Source organism: Euprymna scolopes, chromosome 35 (assembly GCF_053919585.1).
Source record: "Euprymna scolopes isolate OS-2025 chromosome 35, ASM5391958v1, whole genome shotgun sequence".
NCBI classification, from domain to species: Eukaryota; Metazoa; Mollusca; class Cephalopoda; order Sepiida; family Sepiolidae; genus Euprymna; species Euprymna scolopes.
Genome location: NC_136516.1, coordinates 15,446,545 through 15,454,254, shown reverse-complemented (window position 1 = coordinate 15,454,254; position 7,710 = coordinate 15,446,545).

Sequence of the window (7,710 nt, the reverse complement as noted above, 5' to 3'; positions counted from 1 at the left end):
AGGATTATTTTATGACTTGACCTCGTCATTACATGTGACTTCTCTTTCTCTACTTCCGTTTTCTCCTTCACCCTTTCTATATATTTTATTTTTCATTTTTTTTTCTTTCTTCTTGTTCATCATTGTAATAGAAGGTAGTAAGCGAATTTTTTTTCCAGAGGAATCATCATTTATCAAAGCCCAGAGGCCACTCGAGGATAAAGGTTAATGAGTGTACGGTAGTATGGTAGTATAAATGGGACAATATCATAGTGATCGTTACTAGTAGAAATTTGGTAAATTGGATTACTTAAGGGGACGACTCATCAAGAACTTGTTTACATTGGACTTGAAGACGACCACATTGCAGTCAGCTGGAAAGCAGGGAAACGGAACAGAGTTTCATGGGTGTGCATTTCTTAGAAAGAAGCTTTTTTTCATGGAATCTACATTTAGGTTTAGGCACGGATGAGTGGAGGAAATTATTGATAGTGGTTTAAGATAGACAAGTGTTTTTCGCAAAAGTTTGGCAAGGAGGGGGACCATAGATTGGAGCGCAGATTAACACTTGCCATGAAAATAACGACAAAATCTGTGAAATAAAGATTCGCTACAAATGTAATGGAAAATAATACGTGCAAAAAATGTACAAAAAATAATTAAAAACGAATCCAATAAATGATATTGATGAAAAAACAAGTTAAGCATGTATGGTCCTCCGTGCACAGTGAACGAGGCATGAAAAATGACTAAGTTCAGCATTTGCCCCCCCCCCCTCCCATTTAGACCCAAAAGTCTCCAGGGGACGTCAAATCCTAGTGAAAATGAACAAACGGTACAGTTTAATGCCTTAACATATGTAAATTTGAGTTCTGCACCATGCAAAAAAAAGAAATGACTAAGTCCACCATTTGCCCCTAGCCCCCCCCCCCATTTAGCCTCAAATGTCCTAAAGGCCTTATGATATTTAAATTTGAGTTCAACACCATGCAAAACTGCTAAATAGACATATACAGAAAATTTTAACAAATATGAAAAAAATAGCCGCAAACATAGAATATTTTTATTAGCCTTAAAAGAGTCTCTGGGGTATAAAAAATTCATAAAAATCCAAGGCATTAGTTTTTTTTTAATAAGCACAAAAGTGTCAATTTTAGCCATTTTACCCTGAGAGCACCCCTGGGGCAACCGGAGTTTTCCCGGAAAATCCGTTCTGTTACTTTTTTTACTCATATCATGCTTAATGTTTGTGCAAAATTTCCAAAAATTCCAAGGCGTAGTTATTGAGAAAAGTGGGGACAGACGAACAGCAAACAGACAAGGGTGAATTTACAGGTTCACCCTTCTTTTCTCGAGGAGACCAAAAATCGTTTTTTCAGAATTTTAACCTATTCTTCATAAGGAGGTAATTGTATTTTTATAAGAATTGTTAGAAAAAATGATTCAACTACTTTATTTAATGTAACTAAATTTTATAACATTAATAAATAAATACCTACAGACACAAGTGTTTCATCCTTTCGGGAATCATCAGTGCAGGGTGACACGATTAGTGCCAGTCTGGAGACTCAAACCCAGTAACGAAGTCATCTTTAACTATTAGCAAGGAACAAATCATTTCGGGTTACTTTAACCGTGAGAAATATCGTTGAAATTTAAATATTTATTTTTAAATTTCTTAAGATCTGTCAAAGTGATCAAATGATTATAATATCATGATTTGCGCATGCAAGCTAAAGTGGCCGACTTTATTTCAACTGTAAAAACTGTTAACTGCTCAACAATAAAAACCAAATTCTTAAAGGGTCTTACATAATTATTATAGTAAATAATTGTATATATATATATATATATATATATATATATATTATATATTGGCCGGGTTGGGTTCAGATCACCTGACTGACGGTAATCGTGAATCCCTGCACTGATGATTCCCGAAAGGATGAAACACTAGTGTCTGTAGGTATTAAAATAATTATTGATCAATGCGTTCGACCAATGTTAATACTGTTACCAGACATTTAAATCTCATTCAGCCTAAATTTCCAATCTGTGAAATATTAAACATTCCAATGGGAAAAGAATGTTTATATAAATCGTCATAAAGAGAAAGCGGGGCAGTTGGTCAGAGAGAAATCAAACAAGCTTGATACATTTCACATCGACCTCACGCACCTTCAGAGATGTCAAAACACCAGTACTAACTTTCAATCTAAAGCTGATTGTCGGTGTGAAATAAAAACATATTTATTTTATAGATCAGCTGTGTTGTGTTTTACTCGCTGTCAGAGTGTATATATCTTGGACCAGTGACACAAGTAGATGCTAATAATTATATAGACTGGAAAACGCATTTTCGAACAACCGGCCACAGCAAATACATAACAAACACAAAAGAAACTTTGCTTATTTGTTTTTTTAGTTTTCAGTAAAGAAAAAGAAAGCTAGATAAACAAATATTGTTCATGAAATGAGTACAAATTCACAATAATAAAAAAAAAATGAAATAATAATGATAATAATAATAATCAAAAATAATAATAATAATAATCAAAAATAATAATAATAATGATAATAATAATCAAAAATAATAATAATAATGATAATAATAATCAAAAATAATAACAATAATAATAATAATTATGATGATAATAATAATAATAATAATAACACTAATCATCATAATAATGATGATAATAATAATAATAATAATAACAATAATAATAATAATGATAATAATAATAATAATAATAATAATAATGATAATAATAATAATGATAATAATAATGTTTCTATGTTATTACATAGAAAAATAATATAGAAAGCATTTGATTATTTAAGAGGGTGGTTCAGAAAGAATTTGTTTACATTGGACTTGTAAACGATCATGTTGTAGTCAGCTGGGAAGCAGCCCCGTGACACCATGTTTTACAGACAAGCAATTTTAGGAAAAGAATCTTTGTTCATAGAAGATTTGCTTAGAGAAAGCGAAAGATAGGTAAACAAATACTACAATGATAAAATATAATAATATTATAATAAAAATAATATAAAAATAATACTATAAAAAATAATAATACAATTTAAATAATATAATGAAATAATATGATAAAAATATCATAAAAACATAATAGTATAATAAAAAAATAATATAAAATAATATAACAGAAAATAATCATAATATAAAATAATTATAATAAAATAATAATATAGAAAAATATTGAAAACTCAAAAAGACATACTTTTGTAGGTAATAATTTATTTCATCTGCATTAAGCCATTAAACAGCTTTTCAAGTGAAAGACTACAATTTCACCTTTCTGAAAGGTATGAACATCACTTTGCGATTTGGAAAACATCATCAGAATATCAGTGGGCCCCTTTCTCATTACATATCCTTTTCCCACATTTTTCTTTCATTTTTCTGTATTTTTCTATTTGAATTTGAACTGGTCGCTACTTCACAACTAGGTGTGAAAACATTGGAAGTTAGTGAACTCATAAAATATGAAACTGCCAGAATCATACAGTACCAAGCGTCATATACAGGTACATATGTCTAGCATCGTATGAACCTGCCTCCCCATCCCCGAATAATCCAAATAATATAAAACTAGCAGGACCTGTGGAAATTCCACGGAATGAGAAATATATTTAATCAACAAATGCTTTGATAAAATTGATATTTTTCTGAATAGCACAAAAAATTAGTTTTTTTTAAAGAAAAAAGCCAATAACATACAGCAGATATGAGTTTCTTATAATAATGTGCATTGCATTTTAAATATAGAACCGACCCAAATGAGATAAATTAATAAGTAATAATAAATACCCAGAAAGTAATATTGTGCTACATAGTTCAATACAAATAATAAAATCAAATTGCGAGAGACCATCTTTAATTTACTTTTTCAGTCCAGCACCTTTTCATAGACAATGTTCTTTTTTTTTTTGCCCCATTTCTTTTGAATGTTCCCCCTTTTTTTTTTACGTAACATTTCGTTGACTTCTTTCTCCAATGAAGAACTATTGCACATCAAAATTATTACGAGTTCCTTTCGTATACCATCACAACAACAATCATATACTATTGTAATGCTATTCGAAAACGAAACTACATCTTGTCTAGGGTTGCTAGATGGGCCTTTTAAAAGCAATTTGGGCTTTCAAAAGATTGTATTTAGCCTTTTTTTCAGTGTGTAAGACTAAGAAAGGAACAATAAAAATATGGCAAATGTGTAGTTTAGCGACGTAAATTATTTGACAGACAAAAAGTTATAAAAACTATTTATTTTTTTAGACCCTAATGCTGAAATAAAGGCCAAAAAATTTGATTTTTATTTTTTCAACATTTTTTATAAGTGTATGGCAATCGAGGCCGCCATATTGTTTTTATATTTTGACCTTTCTAAAGTTTGACATTGGCCTTTTTAAGGCCAAATTTGGCCTTTTTATGCTCTTTCATTACAAAAATGGCGGCCAAAACACTTTCAAGAGCGTAAAAAGAGACACATTTGGCCTTAAAAAGGCCAAGCTGTCAAACCTGAGAAAGGCTAAATTTTAAAAGCAATATGGCGGCCTCGAATGTCGTACAATAAGTACAAGTCTTATAAAAAAAATGATAAAAAAAATAATAAAAATGAATTTTTTCTGGTTTTATTTCAGCCTTTGGGTCTAATAATTTTTTTTTATATAAAAATAAATAGTTTTTATAATATTTTGTCTATCAAATAACTTACGCCGCTAAACTACACATTTGCCAAAAATATTACATAGATAAGTCCCCCACAATTTCTTCAGTTTAATTTGTAGTAAATCAATCTAGCTATCTATGTATTAAAGATTGTAATTATATTAATTCATGTAAATATATAACAGATCTGTATAACCTTATCTATCCCCCCCTCCCCCAATTTACTAAATCCATCATCTTATGCTACTTCCACTCACTTGTTTCCATGGAGATGAAATATACTTATCCAGAAAACACCTTCTAAGACGGTTATGAAAAAACAAACAGGAATCACATGATTGCCAGATTGGCCTTTTCAAAGCCATTTTTTTTTAGCCTTTTTAAAGCCAAATTTCCTAAATTTGGCTTTTTTTTGTAGCAATTTGGCCTTCAAAAATTATATTTGGTCAATTTCAAAGCGTAACGTACAGTGAAATACAATCCTCATGTGAATAATAAAAAAAAAATCTAGTAGCAACAAGTGTATGAAGATGCTACTGTGGATTGAAAATTTATATTATTGGATTATTCAGACAGCCACTTAGAACTTACGATTACTTAATACTTTATCCGTTGTGCCATGGGTCCTTGCAGAGTCTTCTGGAGATTAAAGTACAGGCGATACTAACAATGTTTTTTCTTTTTTCTTTCTTTTTTTTTTTTTACATTTTCACCCCAAACAAGGCACAGTGCCACTTTGGTGTAGGGGGCTGGGGACTACTAACAGGAACATAAGTTGCAGGGATACTATGTAGGGAGTTGAGCAGCAAGATGTCTGTTCACATTACACCTGAACTTCTGCATGTCAGTAAAATTGGGGAAGTAGGAACCCGGAAGGGAATTCCAAAGTCTAGCAGTTCTGGGGAAGAAACCATTGGAGTAGCAGACTTTCTTAAATCTAGGGATCACTATTGTGTAGGGGTGGGACTTTGCTGCTTGTGTTTTTCGGGGTATTTACGTCAGTGGGGGTACAAGGTCTTGCAGTTCATTGGAGCATTTACCATTAAAATACTTATAAAACATGCAGAGGGATGCAACATTTTGTCGATGGGACAGAGGTTAAAGCTCAGATGACAGTTAAGAACCTATTAGGCTGGCGACTCTCTTTCGAACCCTGTCCAGGAGTGAGAAACTAGTAGCAGATGAACCAGTCCCAATGTGGTCATGGCTGCCAGAACGAGAGCAAGTTACATGTTAGGATTAAATAAAGGGTTCGATTCTAAAATTTGTCCAGATTGCTGAGTTCAACAGAAAGATTCCAAAGTTTGACACGAAAGTCGGAGTTGGTCAAAATGTTGGGAATAATATCCAGTACAGCCGACTAATTCAAATGTAAATAGTTTATACCCATGCATCAAGTGACAAAGTAAAATCACACAAAGTTTCCTGAATTTCAGATTTTGAGGTCGATTTGTTGATTATGTTTAGTCACACTGAGAAGTTGTGGAACAGCGAAACAGCTACCTGAGGTGACTAATATATTCATATGCATATAAACATATACAGTATGCATACATATATATATTAATATATATATATGCATATATATATATATATATATATACACATGTACGTATATGCATATGATAATACGTTAGAATAAAAAAAATGAACAAGATAGGAGAAAAATAGAAAGTAAAAATATCAAAAAGATTCTAAGTGGCATTTAACGTTTCATCTTTATGTTGCAATGGCTTTTTCAAGAGTCAAAAAAGTAACAATAGATGAGAACTGATTCTTTAAATTGTTCGTTTTGAGGTTTTTGTTTTCTTGTCATTCTATTTCATACACACACACACACACACATATATATATTCATACACATATATATTTGTATAAAAAGGGGATGGAAGCCCTTCCTGAAAATTCAGACACCTCCAATATTTTGTAAAATGCTAACAATTAGCTATTAATCTATATTGTTACAATTTCAGTTTCTTTGGGGTATTTCGAAGGATTTTTAGGGACATTATATTGGCACAACCTCACATTTGAAAATACAAATATTTCAGATTTAGATTAAATTTGACAGAATTATTACACGTCATATTTATATTTGGGTTTTTTCCGGGGAAAATCGATGCAAAAGTGTGAAAATTATAAAAACTAGAATTTGCCAGGTGAAGGTCAAACGAAGGCATTACGAATATGCATGCATAACGTAATAGCTATCGGTTCATGTTTTAATTTTTAGCCTTGCAGCAAACATGTCTTCATGCATTAATGTCAAACGAAAAGGTAAATCATAAGCTTAAAGTTTTGGTTTTGATTCTCGGCGCACAAGTCATTTTTTTTAACTTATTAAATCATTATTACATATTGGGTTAAATATAATAATAAATATGAAATCTGCATTAATCAATATATTTAAGTGTATTTTATGACCGGGCAATGCTGGACGGCCTGCTAGTATATATAAGAGGATAAAATACATTCTACGGTATGAATTAAAAATGGAAATGTGAAAGATAAAAAAACTCAACGTTTTGCTCACTGATTTGTGGTCTGGAGAGAAAGTTGAGATTTTTAGTCTTTCAAATTTCCATTTTCAATTCACATATATATAAGTTTCAAATTTGATAAGATGTTGAAAATCTAAGCTATTAATTTTTCAGAACATAAAATACTACACAAAGTAAATTGATATGTTTACGAGTGAATATATATGAATGTGGAAAAAAAAAAAGAACACATACTTTTAATAAATACATGAAAAATGTCATCTGTAATATCAAGAAAATACTTTTTAATCAAGATACGTTAATATTTTTGTCCTGAATAAAAAACACAAAATATTTAAATATCCAAAAAAAGGCTTTGGTTTATCTCGCCTCCATAGAACAAGTTTTTTTTGTTTTTTTTTTAAATCAACTTATCTAGCTATATGCGGATTATCTCCCCTGTTAACATCAGTTGAAACAAATTACCTCCCTTTATTTTAATCTTTTATCTCATAAAAGCAATCTATTTTCTACTTATCGTACCTAAACTTCTAG